The following is an 18,344-nucleotide window of genomic DNA, read 5'->3' as shown; positions in this document are numbered from 1 at the left end:
TTTATTAATGACTTAAGGGTTTGCAGCCAATTCGTTAAAATTGACTAGACCCAACCCACTGGGTTGGGTCAGTTTTTAAAGTTTGGTGGATTGGATTAGGTTACAAAAGAGTTTTTGATAGCGGGCCGGGTTGAGTTTGGGTCATAAAATTTCAAACCCAACCTGACTCATCCATATATTTAATATATATATATAAAATATATTATATAATTAATAATTTTTTTTAAAAATGATTATTTCTTCCTATCCTATATAAAAGTCAATTAATTCACACAAATCCTAGTAAATTACTATTATTGTTTAGTCATTAGTGTTGTTTGCCTTTAAAGAGTAGCATTGATACTAATTTTTGAGTTTTTAAAATATATTTATATTTATATTTTTTATGCTTAATTTAATAATAATAGTAATAAAAAAAATTGCCCAACTCATGGGTTCAACCCGACCCATGTGGGTTGGGTTGGACTTATGTGATGGATTGGATTGAGTTGAATTTTTTTAACCCACCATGGTGAGTTGGGTCAAAAAATTCCCTTAACCCGACTTAACCCAACCCATGCACACCCCTAATTAATGTTAATAGTTTTTCCTTTAATCAGTTAGTTCAAATTTCCAATGTAAAAATGTAAATAGAAATTACTTTTTGGGGGGGGGGGGGGGCGGCAACGACGGTGGCGGCGAAGGTTAAAAAACGAAGCAAAATAAAAGTTTTGCATGTTGTATTGGAGAGAGAGAGAGAGAGAGAGAGAGAGAGAGAATTTTACATTAAATAAAATTACACAATTTATAAGAATATTACTGAACGTTGCATAATTTTTCTTTTTTGATAGAAGTATTGTGCCCAAATAATCGAAAAGTATATCAATCAACTAATAGATAGCACAATATTCTCACATACTAAAATCATGTTTAATTGTGTGTTGCAATAAAAGCCAATTACGTACCCACATATATACGTATTTGTGATGTGGTTTAGCATAGATGGAAATTACAATTACAAGAATTAAGCGTACTCAAATATTATAAGTTAGAGAGGTAATTCTATACCTTATTGCGTCAAAAACAAAACCAATAATTAAATAGTATCACACCAATTACACCGAAAACAAGATAAGCAATATATTTCACACCAATAGATATGCATGTTGGCAAAAGCGTATGAAAGAGTGATCATCTTGGCTTTATTTGTTACCTAAAATCATACTTCCTCCTTTGGTCCTGTGTATGTATTATTATCACATTTTATCCCTAGCCACTTATATATATGAAGCATAACATCTTTGCTAGTTGTTACAACCAGAAAAGCATTAGTACAACTCTTTAGTTAGCATAGCTGCATAGCCCATACTCACATGAACTTCCCTTGCTACACTTCTTGTTGCACTGGCCACAGTGTCTCTCATCACTGGATGGGTTCACACATTTCCCTAGGCAACACATTTCAGAGTAGTTGCACTTTTTTCCACACTTCCCACAGTTAAGTTTGTTTGTCATCAGATTAACACATTGTTTGTTGCAGCAATTAGGACTCGAGCTGTTCTTATCGCGACAGAGTTTAGGGTACACTTCACAAGTTCTCACAGCTTTGACCTGTTGAGCAAGAAATCGACCCCTTCTTGGAAGAAAGGATGGTTCCTCGCCTTCTGGTAACACATGTTCATTAGCGTTATCATTCTTTATGTTGACATGTGATTCATCATCAACAGTTGAAAGAGATATGGCTATACTTATAGTTAAAACCAGCAAGGTAAGCATGATTTTTGATGAGTTCATTGTCATTGTGTGTAAGTGCATGTGTATGCGTATGCGGAGAGAGGCAGTAAGAGAGGGTTAATTATATGAATAGTTTGAAAATGGCAAAGAATATGGGATTTTAAAGGTATTTATAGAGGGGTACGGTATATGAGGATATGTAAGTTGGCTTGGAGTAGTAGTCTCTATCAACAGCAGTAAATGGGAGTAAGTTTCCAATTAAATTCAAAATTTCAAATGTGAGAGAGAAATTTGGGAAAAGAAGAAGAACCAAAAATTGGTACATGTTGAGTGTGTTGACTAGTGCATTGTAGCCGGCATTCAGGAAATTTCCTTTGGTCGCGTAGTTAGGGTGGGGATATACAAATTAAGCCCCCCCTCCTTTTCTCGGCGAGTAAAGCAACTATTTTTTTTTTCAGAATATTATATGACTAATATTAGAGATTATAAATTTTATTGCCTAATTCTAATCACAAAACAAAAAATAATTAGAGAATTTATTTAGTATGTTGTATTGATATGAGATTAATCGTATTCATTCTCATTTCAATAGTAAACATTTCATAAAAAAATTAATAGTCCTTAACTTTAGCATATTTCATTCATAGTTTGAACCTTCTATGAATAAAATTTATATATTTATTTATAATTTGATATTTAAAGTGAGAGAGATTTGAACCGTATATGTTTCCATTGAAAACACTAAGATGTGCTCATTAGTTGAATTACACGGCTGTAAGCTTCATAGTTTAAACCTTAAGCCTCCATTTATTGTGTGGAGAGAAATATATTACAAACAATGACCAATTATCTCGTATCAGTCTTATAAATTATAGGAGATATTTCATACAAATAGATATTTGGCGGCATGGGATTATATATTACATACAGGACGAGTAATAGTGTATTTGCAATGAATGCACCAAAGGCATGGATATATATATTCTTAACAGTGTAGTTTCTTTATATGTACTAGAGGCACACATATATTTTATAGGAATGTAAAGTGTTAAAATTTAGGAATATATGTTCATCTAATTTTATTTTGAACATAAGTTGAGTTTAGGATCATCAATAAATTAGATTATATGTTAAAACTTAGTTTATTTTTTTATCGAACAAGCTTAACTAGTCAAATTGTTCATGAGCAACTTGTAAAACTCTTTCTTTTGCTATATATAGTAAACATCATCACTAAAACCTTGTACTCCAAATCTATGCTAATAACTAATAAATTAACTTTTGTCACAAAATAACTAATAAATAAACTATGTATTTTTTCCAATAACTAAATTATCATTGAAATTATATTATTAAAATTTTAAAAGTTACATATAAATTTTACTAATTGTGTATATGTACATGTTACCTTGCCAACATCTTGAGAATTGAGTATCACCCAAAAAAAGTATACATGGAGGCTTGATTTATACATGTGTGACAAACACAAATCCCACAGCCCATGTTGCTAATTAAAAGAAGTTTGATTTGATTCATTTGAATCAGTTATAGAAGCACTCAACTTTTGCAATAGGAACATATAAAGATATGCAGTCACGTCTCTTCTACATTTTGACTTATATTAGATGAAATCATAGCCATACCCTAGATTTAATGTCCAAATGTTGGGGCAAGGTTTGACTATTTTGCGGTGAAGTGAAGTGTACACAAATTAATTTCGAAGAAGAACACCCAAAATTTTCAAACTCAATTAATGTCACACACTCAAGGTTTGGGCATGCTTTGGGCCAATTATGACATTTTTTTTTCTTTACCAACACGCGAAGAGCTGAAAATGAATATTATTATAAAATATATATATATATATATATTCAACTATTGGATTTCTAAATTCTTCATTTTATATATACTTAGAAGTTTTAAACAACCAAAAAACCAAACACGTGATTCAATCGAAACACAAAATTAAAAATTATAACCAAATCAAGTTTTAGCGCTTAATACATATCCTTATAATTAGGACTAGACAAGAGTGATTATAATTAATTAATTATGATTGGTCCTTTGGAAAATAGTTATGATTGCTGTAGACGACTAAATTTCTTAGTTCGAAATAAATCAAACAAGTAAAATAGTTTCGCAAATACGAATTTGTATTGATAAATGTGTGGTACAATTCTCTGTAATTACAAAAGAGTGATCCTCTGATTCGATCTCCTTGAAAGATTTATTGATTGGAATTGTGGTAATGTGATTTTGATATTCTTCAATTTGGCTGAGGAATGGATTGAAGATCTTTGAAACGGAATTACAATGAATCTCTGGCTATGAGCTTGTTAGAAATTCTTTGTTCTTCGTGTTCTTCGTGTGTTCTTCGTGTTCTTCGTGTATTCTTCGTGTTCTTTGTGTGTTCTTTGTGTTTGAAGGTTTGTGGTGGAAGTTCTTCGGTGCTTTAGAGGCTTGATTTCGTAGAGCTTCTTTGATTTATGGTTTGTTGAGGTTTCTGGAGGCTTTTGAGCTTGATTCCAGTGAACTTTGAGATTTAGGAATATGATTTGGATGATTCCTCTTTGATTGTTCTTCGTATTTGAAGGTTTGTGGTGGAAGTTCTTCGGGGCTTTGGAGGCTTGAATCCGTAGAGCTTCACCAATTTGTGGTTTGTTGAGGTTTCTGGAGGCTTTTGAGCTTGATTCCAGTGGACTTTGAGATATGGACTAGTAGTTTGGATGATTTTCCTTAGAATGTTGTTTGTAGTCGAGGTTTAAGTTCTTGAAGTTCTTGGAGGCTTCGAGCTTGATTCCCATAGAAACAGAAGCTTCTGGATTTCTGAACTCAAGATCTCCTCTTCCTTCTCTCTGTCTTGTCTGTGTCCTTCTGTGTGTTGTCCTGTGTGTCCTCCTAAATGTCTTAGGAAGGCTTCTATTTATAGGAGTTTAGGGGTAGGTGAGCGACACGTGGCGGAGTTTGATTGGTGACACTTGTCACAGCTTGATTGGTCCGCCTGTGTCATCGCTTACACGTGCTGAGTGCTTGTGTCACTGCTTACACGTGCGAGGCTGCCTGTGTCATCGCTTACATGTGCGGAGCTGCTTGTGTCATTGCTTACACCTGCTGATGCAGTTTCATGCCTTTATTTCAATGATACTTGGCGAATTTCTACTGGTTTCTGAATAGTGATGGCAAAACCTAGCAGCAGTACGTGGTGCTTTGTAATTGGTTGTATTTTGTGGACTTTGGTAGTATGATGTGTCAGCTTGTGATAGGTCGGGAATTTTCCCTCTCTACAAATGCCTCCTCGAGACTCGTTCGTGCACACAGTTTTTTTTTTTTTTTTTTGAGTGTGGTGAGCGAATGGGTCTTGAAAAAAATGGATTTTCATGCTTGACTCTTCTAGTGAAATAGCTGATGGTGGTGGAGCTTTTAACAGGATGAAGTAATTGCAGAAGAGTAGACCCACCCATATGAAAGGTTTTGATGAGACTGAGAAGGGGTCTGCCCGTATTTGAATGTACTCGTGTGACCGAGCTTTCTGAGCAAAGGTTAAGTCAAAGTAATTTCAGAAGAGTATTCAATGGTACTTGGAGTGGGTTGGTGGGGCTGAAAGTTATTTGCAAGAAGTTGGATGTACTTGCAAGATTGAAACATTTCTAGATGTTAAGCCGAGGTAATTTCGGAAGAGTATTTTGGATTGTTGGTGGCGATCACAGGTGTTGAAGATGGAGAAGAGGTGAGAATGTTGGCATACAAGATGCGTAGCTCGGGAGCTAGCCTCTTATTTTTAAGGACTTCGGTGAAGTTATATCTCAAGTGGTATACTTTGACATGCAGAGAACATGTGGGAGTGTGGTTGAATGTGCTTGTGTCATCACATCACTCTGGTTAAGTTGAGGTAATTTCGGAAGAGTATTTTGGGTTTGTTGATGTTGATGGTGAAAGAAGATGGTGATGAAGCCAAGTGAATAGGTGAGACATACAACACCATGGCCCTGACCCTGCATGTTAGGGACTCTCTGGCGTAGATGCCTCTGGGAAGTACACCTTCGGATGTGGGACTCGTCGCATGCCGAATGATGTCCGACGGCAAGTCATTGAATGTGCCTCGTGTGACCGGACCATACCGACGGACATTAAGTTGAAGTAATTTCGAAGTATATTTTCTCGAAATTCTTCAAGCCGATCTTAAGTTGGAGTAATTCCCGTAAAGTGTGTTTTGTGGTACCGGCAATGATGACCTTTGGACCCCATGATGGCGGAAACATGGGATGAGGCTTTGGTAACCCTTCACCGACATCAAAGGCTAATTTCTCGATGAGCCGGTACCTCGGAGGTCATCACAAGTGTTGGATGGGAGACAATTTGTAGGATACCCCAACACTTCTTACCATCTTCACTTGATGCAACTTTATTGGGAAAGCATAACAAATGAAAGATGGAGCTAACTTTGTGATCCCGGGTTTTAGAAACCAGCCAAGCCGCCGTTTGTTCCGAACCACCGCTTCTATTGGGAGACCAAACAATTGAAGAGAGACTATGAAGCTTCCGGTCTCGTGAACGGGTGTTCGCCTGGACTTGGATTTCCTGGTGAACCAAATCCAAGAAAGCATGGAACAACGATGCCGACCTTGTTATGAATAACTCTATGAACAAACGTGGTCATTATGTGAGGAAACAAAATTTGTTTGAATCCTAAAACAGTGATGATGTTGTGAGAAGGGTTGCTACTGAACCATGAAGGGGTTGATTTCAAACTGATCATGAAGTGATCTTGGTTGCTCGGTATTGAGAATGACGAGACCATAGTGAGAACTGGCTGTGAGAAGGAGGATTTGAAAATTTGAAAGAAGCAAATTTTCATTTCATGACTCAGTGTATGTGTTTTTTTTTTCTTGATGGATTTAACGGATCCGGCCCTTCTATTTATAGTGAAGAGATGAAGAATGGTAGCTGGGTGGTTTAAGAATGGCGGATGAGACTTCTCAGTGGGAACGGTGGACGAGAATGGTAGGCGCCGAATGGGAATGGTGGATGAGAATGGTAAGTGCCGAACGGGAACGGTGGATGAGAATTGGTAGGCACCGACGAAAATAATTGGCTGAAATAGTGACCCAGTGTAATCTCAATCTTGAGACATACTTGTGAGAGTTCGTCTGTTTTTGAAAGGAGAGTCTTGATCAAGTCTGGAGGATAATTTTGAGGGAATCCAAACCAAATGGATGGATTTCAAATTATGATCTTGAGAGCTTAAATTTTGGATACCGCTAGTACTTTGGAGAAGCGGATGTAGTCTCTAAGTCCAAAACAAATACCTAGATTTCAAAATTAAAATCTTTGCGAAAACTTGACAGGACAAGTTTTTGCTTGAATATCTTGATCTTCGGTCAAAGTTTACACCAAAGCCAATAGTTGTAGACTCACACTATTTGAGCAATTTTGGATTCTCAAATGAATAAACAGACCCAAAATTTGGAAAGTACACGAAAAATTGAACAAGACAGGTCAATCTTAAAAATTTTGACTTTTAATCAAAATTTGTGCAAAAGTCAATTTTTTTAGAATTTGGACTGTTGTGCAATTTTCGAGTCTCGGTTGAAAAAACAGACCCCAAAATTGGAAAGTACGCGAAAAATTGAGTGGGACAGGTCCGTTTTGAAAATTTTGACTTTTTGGTCAAAGTCCAAGTTAAATACTTAATTTGCCAATTTTTTTTTTTTTTTTTTTTTTTTTCAGGCGGTCCGGATCCGGGTCGGGCTTTCGGGTTGAACCGGGTTGATGACGTCATCCGTGACGTCATCGGATTGGCCTGGCGCGTGTGACGCGTGGTGACAATGGTCCTGCGCGTGTAGGCGCGTGGAGCTTGTTGGCGGCGCGTGGGAGCGCGTGTCACTTCGTCGGAACTTCAAGCGGCGCGTGGCACATCGTTTGGGCTTGAAATTTTCAGATCTTGTAATCATTAGGCCGTAGAAGACTGCTATGTGGTCCGTTTTGTGAAATTGTGCACAGATTTGCACAGTTTTGATGGACTAAACTGGTGGTCATCGCGAGCTTGTGGCGGCGCGTGGTGGCGCGTGGCTGATCGTTTGGACTTAAAAATTTCAGGTTTTGTAGATCGAAGGCTGATAGCTCTAATGGTGGTATTAGTTTTGTAAAATTGTTCTCAGATTTGCGCAGATTTGAATGAGAAACGGGCGGGTCGCTGAAAATTCTTGGCCATGTGTGGCGGCGCGTGGCCGGGTATCCGGGTCCTGAAATTTTCAGGTTAGGTGGATCGAAGGTCGTAGAAGACTCCCCGTGGTGTCGCATTTGTGAAATAAGGTCTGATTTTCACAAACTTGGACGAGAAAGTCGTGAGTCTTTGTTGGACTTATGGCTTTCTTTCTCTCTCCGGTCTAATTTTGTGGTGGCCGCCCCGACAGATGCAAATTTCGGTGGCGGCCCCGACAGGATGAAGACATTATGGAGGCCGCCGAATGTTGATTCTTTGGGTCATCTTTGTCGAGAACTTTGAAAATTTGGAAGAGAAGCAAAACATTGTTGGACTTCTCCTCTCTCTATTTTTTTGTCTCATTTCAGAAATTTTTCTATATAAAGCCATACGGCATACATACATTTATTCAAAGTGTAATCTTCTGAATAAAAGTGTAGAGATCTTTTTTTTTTTTTTTTTTATATATATATTTTTTAATTCATTATTTATTTATGAAATGTGATTTTCTTCGACTTTGCTTTTTTTTGTTGTTGCTTGTTTTTGTTTTGCAGCCATTTCCTTTGATCTTTGGGTTTTGATATCAAACTTCACGCTGACGTTCTCATAGAAGTGTTTGCCTTCATTTAGTGACTTTGTATTTCATTGATAGCAACGTTGCAAGAACGCATGCCTTCGTGTTGTTACATTTTTTTCTTGCATCAACAATCTTTTAGTGATATTCGTCTTTGCAACGACGTTTCCATAAAGATATTCAGCTAGGCAATAATGCTATCGCCCATAAAGCTACGTCAACACTTCATTTGCACAAAAGCTATGCCAACATTCGTCTTTGCCATGAAGCTACGTCAACACTTTATTTGCACAGAAGCCATGCCAACATTCATCTTTGCCATGAAGCTACGTCAACACTTCATTTGCATCGAAGCTGGGCCAATAGTTCATCTATATTGAAGTCGTGCCGACATCCATTTTTGTCATGCAGTCGTGTTAACACTCCATTTGCACAGAAGCCATGCCAACATTTATTTTTGCCATGAAGCTATGTCAACACTTCATTTGCATAAAAGCCATGCCAACATTCATCTTTGCTATGAAGCTACGTCAACACTTCATTTGCACAAAAGTCATGCCAACATTTATTTTTGCCATGAAGCTACGTCAACACTTCATTTGCATAGAAGCTATGCCAACATTCATCTTTGTTATGAAGTCGTGTCAACACTCCATTTGCACAGAAGTTATGCCAACATTCATCTTTGCCATGAAGCTACGTCAACACTTCATTTGCACAAAAGCTATGCCAACATTCATCTTTGTCATGAAGTCGTGTCAACACTCCATTTGCACAGAAGTTATGCCAACATTCATCTTTGCCATGAAGCTACGTCAACACTTCATTTGCACAGAAGCTGCACTAATATTGGCCTTTATAATGAAGCTTGAAGTTTCAAGAAGCTCCCATCAAGACTTTGAGGATGCAAAGAGATGCCAATAAAACCTTGAAGATGTGAGAAGAATGCCGCCATGATTTTGACATTGCACGAACATGCCCTTAGAGGAGAGATGATGCAACATCAACTTCAGATGTTGGAGGAAGGTGACGTTGTCCAGATTTTAGAGACATGATGTGAAACAACACCACTCAGAAGGGAGATGATGTGGTTCAAATTTCAGAGTTGTGAAGTGGCACATCCTAGAAGAGAGACAACATAGCCTAGACTTGAAAGGTACAAAAAAAATGCCCCCAGGAGATAAGTGATGCAAAGTATACTTCAGAGACGTGGGAATATGTCCACAAAAGATGAGCAATGCCATGCAGACTCCATTCCTTGCAACAGAGGTTGAAGATATTATTTTACTCCACAACCGAGAATCAAGTTATCATTATTTCAAGGAAAGCTACGTAACACCAATTCTTTGCAGCTATCACTTTCTACCACAATGATCTTTGAACATCATATAGTGAGTAATTGATTGATCTTAAGCGACTCCTTGTCAATCAAAGGGTTCTTGAAAGCATGTTGACGACCTTTGGACAAACTCTTCAAGCTAAACTGGCAGTCCTTCTTCTTTTTATGTGACTGAACTTAGTGAAAAGTACTAAGCTGCCTACGTACCCTGGAGATGGATCAAGTCATTTACGTAGTTCAACCAAAAAAATTTTTTTTGATGATTTTTTTTTTTGTTTTTGTTTTTGTTTTTCTTTTGCTTTGTTTTTGATGATTTTTTTTTCTTTTCTTTTTTTTTTTTTTTGTTTTGTTTTTTTTTTGTTTTTTTTTTTTTGTTTGTTTGTTTTTTTTTTTACAAAAAGGTAGGGCTCACGTGTGTAATCCTCGCCCTACACCCCACGGCATTTCATGGGTACCAATTGTGCAATAGTGGGTATCATCTCTAATCGAACCCGAGACCTTGGCCTCAAGGGTGACATGGACATCCAACCACTACGCCACACTCACAATTGGTGACATAGAGTGGGATTAATTTCTCCTTATTTGTGCACTTTCAAAGATAGTGGGAAAACATCATGTACCCTTGTAGTGCTGCAGTGGGTAGTTTAAGCTCTTACCGAGGAGCAATTCTTGATTTTCAGGTATAGAAGCATTTGAGGAACTTCCCATTGATGGGGCCGATCCTTACACCCTCCTGGTCAATCAATTTGTAAGCCTTATTGGTGTTTGCCCCCTGCCAGAGAGTTGGAAGTACATCACAAGCAATGGTCACATGGTTTGACCCGACAACTTCATCAAGGTCTAGATCAATCTTGTTTTCTTTGGCAAGCTTCATGATTTGTTCTTTGAAGACAAAGCATTTTTGAATTGGGTGGCCAATGATGCGATGATATTTGCAGTAGTTAGGGTCATCGACTTTCCCTATGTCTTCTGGTCGCTTGCATTCTGGCAATTCAACCAGCTGTAATTGCAATAGTTGTTCTAAGATGTTTGGCACATCTTCATTGGGGAACGGATATGATTTTTGCTCACGTTCCTTAAAGGTCAGACGACGCACTTCGTTCTTTTGCCATCCTCCAAGTTTTTTTTCATTTGTCTTTGCTCCTCTCCTTGGAACCTTAACTATGGTAGTGTTAACAGTTATTAGGTCTTTGAGATTGCCTTTTGCATTCCTGTCATTCATCTTTACTTCCTTTCTGCTTTCCTCAGGTATGGGAGGTTTCATATTTTCATGGCAAGAAATACTCAATTCCATGTCGTGCGCACGAGTTGCCAATTCTTCGAATGTTCGGGGTTTTACCCCTCGTAGGATGTACAAGTCCCCAATGCATGCCTTGGATGCACATTTCTACAACAGATATTTCGTATAGTCTATCCTTACAATCTAAACTCAAAGAACGCCACCGATCGATGTAGTCAACAACGGGTTCATCTTTCCATCGCTTAGTATTGGTAAGCTCCATCATGCTTACCGCGCGGCGCGTGCCGTAAAACCGGTTAAGGAACTCCCTTTCCAACCGATCCCAACTATCAATCGACTCAGTTCCAAGTCCGTATACCAATCAAAGGCGTTTCCTTTCAAAGGAACGAACAACCGCTTTACAAAGAGGCCTCCTCGAGTCCCCGCGTTCACAAGTTTCTACAAAATGAGCAATGTGTTGCTTAGGGTTTCCTTGCCATCGAATTGCAAGAACTCGGGGGGTTGATACCCATTTGGCATTCTCATATTGTCAATGCGCTTCGTATAAGGTTTTGAATACATGAGAGAATGTGTGGAAGAACCTCCATATTGTGCTCGTATGGTGTTCGTTATCATGTCCCGCTTGTTGGACAAGATATCGAGGCCATCGAGGTGGATTGTTCTTGCTCGGGGAGTATTTTCAATTTCTTTCCCTTCATCATCCTTTGCAGATGCGAATTTATCACCATGGCTTCGATTCTCCAAGATCTTGTACTTCGAGTTTGTTCATTAAAGTTGCATTTGGAGGTCCTTATCTTCAAGTGCTTTTGTGAGAAGGACGACCCTTGTTCCATTTCACCATCTTTTCTTCCATGGTAGAGGTGTTAGTCATCATGACCGACACAACTTCCACAGATGATGGAGAAGGAAGTGAATTGAAGTGAGCACGTGAAATCTCATCTTTTGGGTTCCCTTTGATGAGAGAAATCGTGCGACCAGCTTCTTGTGGAGGAAGAAGGGGATTTGCCCCCATACTTGAGGTGTTCCAAGATGGAGATGTCCTTGTTGATGACCTTGTTTCTTTTAAGAGGGTCTAAGGAGATGATTGTCTGGACCTTGGCTTCCTTGGTTGATTGAGATTGAAGCTTATTATGAGCTTTAGGTTGGCTACAATTGATTGCTCCAATGCAACTGTTGGTGGTAGCCGTACCAAGTTTAATTGAAGTAGCTATTGTTGAAGCTTGAATGTTCTTGCTAGAGGCCATTGAAGTTGGTAGCAAGATGATGAAGATTTTTTTCTTTGAAGGAGAATGAGATGAGAGGCAGAGAGGTCCCACCGGGCGTGCCAGAATTTGTAGACGACTAAGGGTCCGTTTGGATAGAGCTTATTGCTGAAAATTGAAAACTGAAAACTGAAAACACTGTAGCAAAATAATTTTTAAATGTGTGAATAGTACCGTGGGACCCATTTTTAATAAAAAAAAATCTGTAAAGTGAAGTTTGTGGGTCCCATGAACAGTACACAGGACCCACAAATGTGCTGAAAGTCAACAAAATCGGCTACTGTTCATGCACAGTAACATAAACAGTAGCCGATTCCCCTATGAAACGCGTGCAGCTGAAGGAAAAAAAAAAAAAAAAAAAAAAAAACGCTGAAGTCGCAGACGCAATAATTTTCATCCGTATCCAAACTCAGCCTAAATTTCTTAGTTCGAAATAAATCAAACAAGTAAAATAGTTTCGCAAATACGAATTTGTATTGATAAATGTGTGGTACAATTCTCAGTAATTACAAAAGAGTGATCCTCTGATTCGATCTCCTTGAAAGATTTATTGATTGGAATTGTGGTAATGTGATTTTGATATTCTTCAATTTGGCTGAGGAATGGATTGAAGATCTTTGAAACGGAATTACAATGAATCTCTGGCTATGAGCTTGTTAGAAATTCTTTGTTCTTCGTGTTCTTCGTGTGTTCTTCGTGTTCTTCGTGTATTCTTCGTGTTCTTTGTGTGTTCTTTGTGTTTGAAGGTTTGTGGTGGAAGTTCTTCGGTGCTTTAGAGGCTTGATTTCGTAGAGCTTCTTTGATTTATGGTTTGTTGAGGTTTCTGGAGGCTTTTGAGCTTGATTCCAGTGAACTTTGAGATTTAGGAATATGATTTGGATGATTCCTCTTTGATTGTTCTTCGTATTTTGGTTGCCTGTGGTGGAAGTTCTTCGGGCTTTGGAGGCTTGAATCCGTAGAGCTTCACCAATTTGTGGTTTGTCGAGGTTTCGGAGGCTTTTGAGCTTGATTCCAAAGTGACTTTGAGATCTGGACGAGTAGTTTGGATGATTTTGCTTCGAATGTTGTTTGTATTCGAGGTTGAAGTTCTTGAAGTTCTTGGAGGCTTCGGGGTTTGATTCCGGCAGAGCTTCTGGATTTCTGAACTCAAGATCTCCTCTTCCTTCTCTCTGTCTTGTCTGTGTCCTTCTGTGTGTTGTCCTGTGTGTCCTCCTAAATGTCTTAGGAAGGCTTCTATTTATAGGAGTTTAGGGGTAGGTGAGCGACACGTGGCGGAGTTTGATTGGTGACACTTGTCACAGCTTGATTGGTCCGCCTGTGTCATCGCTTACACGTGCTGAGTGCTTGTGTCACTGCTTACACGTGCGAGGCTGCCTGTGTCATCGCTTACATGTGCGGAGCTGCTTGTGTCATTGCTTACACCTGCTGATGCAGTTTCATGCCTTTATTTCAATGACACTTGGCGAATTTCTACTGGTTTCTGAATAGTGATGGCAAAACCTAGCAGCAGTACGTGGTGCTTTGTAATTGGTTGTATTTTGTGGACTTTGGTAGTATGATGTGTCAGCTTGTGATAGGTCGGGAATTTTCCCTCTCTACAATTGCAAATGGGCTATAACCTTATTGTTCTGGAATATAGGATGGGGGTGCACCATCATATGTAGGATAGTTTAATTTGGAAAATTGTTTTATTTTGAATTATCTTTCTAACGCCACAAGTTTTACCTTAATCAATGAAAGCAATACAAAGAATGACACTGAGGTGCAAACGACCAAATAAATTCATTAATTTACATAAAAATTTTCATACATCGTCATGTTCATATGAACAAAAAAAAACATATATTGTTATGTTAATGTTAATGTTTATGTCTACAAAGTTTAGAGTATCCAAATAATAGAAGATTCTACTAAGAACATTCATATAGTTATAAATATATTGAAAAAATTAATCATATCAAAAATAATAATTCATTTATTTAACTATGAGTTTCCTATCATAATAGTTCCTTTCTCCCAATAAAGAGATTTGTAGTTGCTTTTAGTATCCAAATTAATAATAGATGATGCAACTAAGAACATTCATATAGTTATACATATATTGACAAAAGTAATCGCATCAAAAATAATACTTCATACAGGTAACTTTGAGTTTCCTATCATAATATTTTTTTTCTCTCTCTCAATAAAGAGATTCCTAGTTGCTTTCATAACTAGAGGAAGTAGTGAATGGAGATATAATTCCCAAATAAGGGTTGGGCTACTATCTCTAATCAATAGACCTGAACTCTTCCTTACCTTGTACAGTCCCTCTATAAGGTGACGAGGGGTTTCGACATAATATCTACTTCATCGAATCATACCTTTACTTAATGAAAAACTGTCAAATTTTCATATTAATTCTATCATTTTTTTAACATACACTGCAGTTTGGCAAGTTAGATTCAAAGTCAAAACATTGCAGTATAATATTAGTTTTGACAATTAATATTTTATACCATTTTAATATTAGTTGGGACAATTTAATAACATGTTGGTTGTTGATAGAATTCCGAGGAAAAAATTGTTTGTTTCTGGTCTAATATGTTGTTCATAGACAAATTATTGATGTTATATTCTATAAAATTATTATTACTTTTATATATTTGTAACAATTTTATTTTTTAATTATATATTTGAAAAAATAAAAAATATGTTAGATACCATTAACTACCAATGAAAAGAAAATAATAAATAAAATTTGAATAGAAAATAAAAAAAATTTAAATATACATAGTGAATGTGTAACATAGATTTTATACTTTAAAAATTGCTTAAAGATGTATTTGTGTGCAAATACCTTGGAGATAATTGGCTCTCAAACAAGTCATGACTCACCTAAAACTACATTTTTTTTGTTTGTTTGGGCAATTGCAATTGTACCCAATTGAATTGCAATGAAATAAGAGTCATTGAAATCATACCAAGTAGAAGGACGCACCAAAATAATGATGTATTATCTTTGGATAATAAAACTTGTTTAGAGCATAAAGGCTCAGATTTGTATTTGAATAACGAAGGATGAAGAGGTATAAATGGCCTAATAAATTCATATGTTGACATTTCAATTTCTATATTTCCTGATTCTCTCAAATTTGAATAAAGATTAAAATATGTTTATAGGCTCAAAAAAACAAAAAACAAAAAAAAAACATTCTTACATTTATGTTTAGGTTTATGATGTTTAATTTTAATAAAAATAATTTTTAATTTTAATAACTTGTCAATATTTCTAATTTTGTATGAATATTAAACAAGAAGTTATAATTAATCAGGCAATTTATAAATAAATTAAAAATGATAAATTGCAAAGTACACCCCTAATATTTGGGACATTTGGGGGTGATTGGATTTTACAGCCCAACATTTCTGAACATTGATTTTACACCCCAATGTTTGGTTCCGTTAGCAAATCACCCTTCTAGTTAGTTTCCGCTGTTAACTGCCATGTCATCTTACTAATTTTTTTAGGGGGGGGGGGGGGGGGGGGAAGCCCCAAAACAATACAATTTCAATGAAAATATAGTGAAGACCTGGCAAACGCAAGATGATGCCGTTTTGCCCAAAGAAAAAAAATGGATTTTTTTCTTTTTTTTGTACGACAACTTCAACCGAACTCAAAAATAAAAACCCAAAACCAACGGACCTCTTCTAGCTCCTCAGTTCCATCGTCGAAGGGCTCCAGGTGATGGCAGCGGCGACAGTGAATTCTTTTTCTCTTATTTCCAGCTCTCCTTTGCTTTTTCTTAGGGAGTATGTTGCTCAATTCGGACTTGTTGAGGTTTTTTTGATTGATGGATTTGTAATTCCTAGAATGTAATTTTTTTATTGATGGATTTGTGGATTTGTAATTTCTAGATTTGTGGGTTTGTTTTATATTGATGGATTTGCCCGACCATATCATTGTTGTTGGAATGTAATTTCTTTCACTCTTCTCTTTGACAATTTTTTTGGGGTGTTTAATTTGATAGTTGTTAATTAAAGGTTGTTTTTTTCTATGTATTAGGATCCCGGCCATTATGTTTGACGGATCATTGAGAGAATAGGGGCTGAATTATACTATCCTATATATCTGTATTTGCAGCAAACTTTGAAGTCTACTTTTATTACACATGTTTTTGCATGACATCAACTTCCAACTTATTCACGTCCAGGTTCATGATGCAAGGAGCTGGTTGCAGACCCAATGTGGTGGTCTGGGTTCATGAGGGTTAGGAAGGCAAGAATTAGGTTTGTGGGTTAGGGGGAGCTAAGGGCTGGGTTTGTGGGTTTAGATTTAGGATTTTTAGATTTTTTGTTTGGTGGGGAAACAGTGTCAGTACCAGTTTCTCTCTCTCTCTCTTGGCAAAACAACGCCGTTTTGCATTTGCCAAGTCTTCTCTTTATTTTCATTGAAACTGTGTCATTGATACTGTGTTGTTTTGGGGCTTATTTGGCCAAAAAAAATTTATAAAAAAAATGTCAACAAGATGACATGGTAATTATTAACAACGGAAACTAATTGGGAGAGTGATTTGCTAACGGGATCAAACATTAGGGTGTAAAATCTAATCACTCTCAAACGTTAGGGGTGTACTTTGCAAATTGCCATAAATGAAATTATAAAAAATTGACATATTAGAAAATAAAAAACATTAAAGAACACTCATACTAGATGCATACTGTTTTTAGGCTTAATTGTGAGCTCCTAAGACATGACCTGTGAATGCTACTATGTCTACCAACTCAATGGCTCTCTTGGGTAATTTTTCTGTATGGACTTATCTTAACACCCGAGTCTAAGAATATACAACTTGCTTAGTATTGTGTAAAAGAAATTCTTAAATTTCTAAACCATAATTAGTGACATACTAAAATTTTCTAACATGACATCTTAAGCAGTGGTGATTAGAGAATATTGAGAAACCTCTTTATTCTAGTTATTAAAGAGATCATATTATTTTATTTTCCAACAAGTACTATTGAAGTTTCCTGTGATAAATGACAGTTTCATTAGAAAATGCATTGCATTATGTAGGAATATTGTTTCTTTAATGTTATATCGGATTTTGATGGCAATAGAAATATGATCTATATGAGAGATATGAACTTGTCAAAGTGAAAAGGTAGTCAATTACTATCTTCTGGATTCTTAAAAGTAGAAATGTACGACAATCAATTCATGTGAGATAATAGATTGAAATATTCATGAAACAAGATAATTCTCCCATTAAATTTTCAAATTTGATTCATCGAGGCACATTTGGAAGATATTTATTGCTTAGTATCATTTTAGTTTACCTTGGTAAGTTATTATCATATTAGTATTTATAAATAGAAAATGTCATTGGGTTACAATAAGATGCAATCTGTTGCATTGTATTTTGTTTAATATTTTAGTTCCATAAAAAAAATGTAGAATTTTTTGTGTTTATTAGTTATTATCTCTCTTGCATCTATGCAACCTGTTTGTCAAAGGAAAAGAAAGATGTCAACCTAGTTGCATAGGGGCGGCTCTACATAGAGTTCAGGGTGGTCACAGGACCACCCTGCCTTGGAAAAAAAAATACAATTATTATTTATAATTTTGAAAATTTATGATATTTTTATGTTTAAAAAAATTTTGTGACCACCCTAAATTTTTTTTTAGGCCCAATATAATTAAATTCTAGACAAACTTTGGCAACAAGCATGGTTATAGATTAAGGCTACAACACTATTCAATATTTTTTATTGAACGTGAATTTTAACAAATCTACCATTTAATTACATTTTCTTCTTAAATCCTTCATACTTGCAACATTTCAAGAAGATAAAAGATCAATAGCTATGTCATCAATCAAATATTTAAATTTTAAGTTTTTGTAATCTAAAACTAAACATAAAAAATAATTTTATAGATCGAATGGCAAATAACATCCGATTAGCATAAAATTTTTAAGTGTTTTAAGAATATAGAGAACATGCAATTCATCGATTGGATTTTAAAAATATGT

Source organism: Castanea sativa, chromosome 5 (assembly GCF_040712315.1).
Source record: "Castanea sativa cultivar Marrone di Chiusa Pesio chromosome 5, ASM4071231v1".
Taxonomy (NCBI): domain Eukaryota; kingdom Viridiplantae; phylum Streptophyta; class Magnoliopsida; order Fagales; family Fagaceae; genus Castanea; species Castanea sativa.
This window is presented reverse-complemented; position numbering follows the sequence as displayed.